Source organism: Triticum aestivum, chromosome 5D (genome assembly GCF_018294505.1).
Source record: "Triticum aestivum cultivar Chinese Spring chromosome 5D, IWGSC CS RefSeq v2.1, whole genome shotgun sequence".
Lineage (NCBI taxonomy): Eukaryota > Viridiplantae > Streptophyta > Magnoliopsida > Poales > Poaceae > Triticum > Triticum aestivum.
This window is the reverse complement of record NC_057808.1, coordinates 565,910,610-565,913,613: the sequence shown is the minus strand read 5'-3', so window position 1 is coordinate 565,913,613 and position 3,004 is coordinate 565,910,610.

Here is a 3,004-nt window from a genome sequence, read left to right as displayed (position 1 = left end):
TAGGAGAGACAGACACCCGCTAGCCACCTTATGCAACTAGTGCATGTCAGTCGGTGGAACCTGTCTCACGTAAGCGTACGTGTAACGTCGGTCCGGGCCGCTTCATCCTACAATGCCGCCGAAACAAGAAACGACTAGTAGCGGCAAGAAGAATTGGCAAACTCAACGCCCACAACTGCTTTGTGTTCTACTCGTGCATAGTAACTATGCATAGGCCTGGCTCATGATGCCACTGTTGGAATCGTAGCATAATTTAAAAAATTTCTACGCTCACCAAGATGCATCTATGGAGTCTACTAGCAACGAGGGGAAGGAGTGCATCTACATACCCTTGTAGATCGCGAGCGGAAGCGTTCCAATGAACGTGGATGACGGAGTCGTACTCGCCGTGATCCAAATCACCGATGACCGAGTGCCGAACGGACGGCACCTCCGCGTTCAACACACGTACGGTGCAGCGACGTCTCCTCCTTCTTGATCCAGCAAGGGGGAAGGAGAGGTTGATGGAGATCCAGCAGCACGACGGCGTGGTGGTGGATGTAGCGGGTCTCGGCAGGGCTTTGCCAAGCTTCTGCGAGAGAGAGAGAGGTGTTGCTGGGGAGGAGGGAGGCGCCCAAGGCTGTGTGTTGCTGCCCTCCCTCCTCCCCCCCTTTTATATAGGCCCCCTGGGGGGGGCGCCGGCCCAGGGAGATGGGATCTCCAAGGGGGGGGCGGCGGCCAAAGGGGGGGAAGGGATGCCTTCCCCCCAAGGCAAGGGGGAAGCTCCCCCCCTAGGGTTCCGAACCCTAGGCGCATGGGGGGAGGCCCAAGGGGGGCGCCCCAGCCCACTAAGGGCTGGTTCCCTTCCACTTTCAGCCCACGGGGCCCTCCGGGATAGGTGGCCCCACCCGGTGGACCCCCGGGACCCTTCCGGTGGTCCCGGTACAATACCGGTAACCCCCGAAACTTTCCCGCTGGCCGAAACTTGACTTCCTATATATAATTCTTCACCTCCGGACCATTCCGGAACCTCTCGTGACGTCCGGGATCTCATCTGGGACTCCGAACAACTTTCGGGTTTCCGCATACATATATCTCTACAACCCTAGCGTCACCGAACCTTAAGTGTGTAGACCCTACTGGTTCGGGAGACATGCAGACATGACCGAGACGCCTCTCCGGTCAATAACCAACAGCGGGATCTGGATACCCATGTTGGCTCCCACATGTTCCACGATGATCTCATCGGATGAACCACGGTGTCGAGGATTCAATCAATCCGTATGCAATTCCCTTTGTCAATCGGTATGTTACTTGCCCGAGATTCGATCGTCGGTATCCCAATACCTTGTTCAATCTCGTTACCGGCAAGTCTCTTTACTCGTACCGCAATGCATGATCCCGTGACTAACGCCTTAGTCACATTGAGCTCATTATGATGATGCATTACCGAGTGGGCCTAGAGATACCTCTCCGTCACACGGAGTGACAAATCCCAGTCTCGATCCGTGCCAACCCAACAGACACTTTCGGAGATACCCGTAGTGCACCTTTATAGTCACCCAGTTACGTTGTGACGTTTGGCACACCCAAAGCACTCCTACGGTATCCGGGAGTTGCACGATCTCATGGTCTAAGGAAAAGATACTTGACATTGGAAAAGCTCTAGCAAACGAAACTACACGATCTGTTATGCTATGCTTAGGATTGGGTCTTGTCCATCACATCATTCTCCTAATGATGTGATCCCGTTATCAATGACATCCAATGTCCATAGTCAGGAAACCATGACTATCTGTTGATCAATGAGCTATTCAACTAGAGGCTTACTAGGCACACGTTGTGGTCTATGTATTCACACATGTATTACGATTTCCGGACAATACAATTATAGCATGAATAATAGACAATTACCATGAACAAAGAAATATTAGAATAACCATTTATTATTGCCTCTAGGGCATATTTCCAACATTTCCTTCCTCTCTCCCTCCTCCTTCCCCCTTCTCCTACTCCAACTAGGAAGGGAGGGAGTCCTACTCCCGGTGGGAGTAGGACTCCTCCTGGCGTGCCTCCTCCTGGCCGGCCACCTCTCCCCCCTTTGCTCCTTTATATATGGGGCAAGGGGGCACCCAAAAGACACAACAATTGATCTCTTGATCTCTTAGCCGTGCGGTGCCCCCCTCCACCATAATCCACCTCGATAATATCGTAGCGGTGCTTAGGCGAAGCCCTGCGTCGGTAGAACATCATCATCGTCACCACGCTGTCGTGCTGACGGAACTCTCCTTCAAAGCTCGGCTGGATCGGAGTTCGAGGGACGTCATCGAGCTGAACGTGTGCTGAACTCGGAGGTGACGTACGTCCGGTACTTGATCGGTCGGATCGTGAAGACGTACGACTACATCAACCGCGTTGTGCTAACGCTTCCGCTTTCGGTCAACGAGGGTACGTGGACACACTCTCCCCTCTCGTTGCTATGCATCACCATGATCTTGCGTGTGCGTAGGAAAATTTTGAAATTACTACGTTCCCCAACAGTGGTATCCGAGCCTGGTTTTATGCATTGATGTTATTTGCACGAGTAGAACACAAGTGAGTTGTGGGCGATACAAGTCATACTGCTTACCAGCATGTCATACTTTGGTTCGGCGGTATTGTTGGATGAAGCGGCCCGGACCGACATTACGCGTACGCTTACGCGAGACTGGTTCTACCGACGTGCTTGATACGTCTCCAACGTATCTATAATTTTTGATTGCTCCATGCTATATTATCTTCTGTTTTGGACATTATTGGGCTTTATTATTCACTTCTATATTATTTTTGGGACTAACCTATTAACCGGAGGCCCAGCCCAGAATTGCTGTTTTTTGCCTATTTCAGAGTTTCGCAGAAAAAGAATATCAGACGGAGTCCAAACGGAATGAAACCTTCGGGAGCGTGATTTTTGGAACGAACAAGATCCAGGAGACTTGGACCCTACGTAAGAGAAGCTTCCAGGAGGCCACGAGGTAGGGGGCGC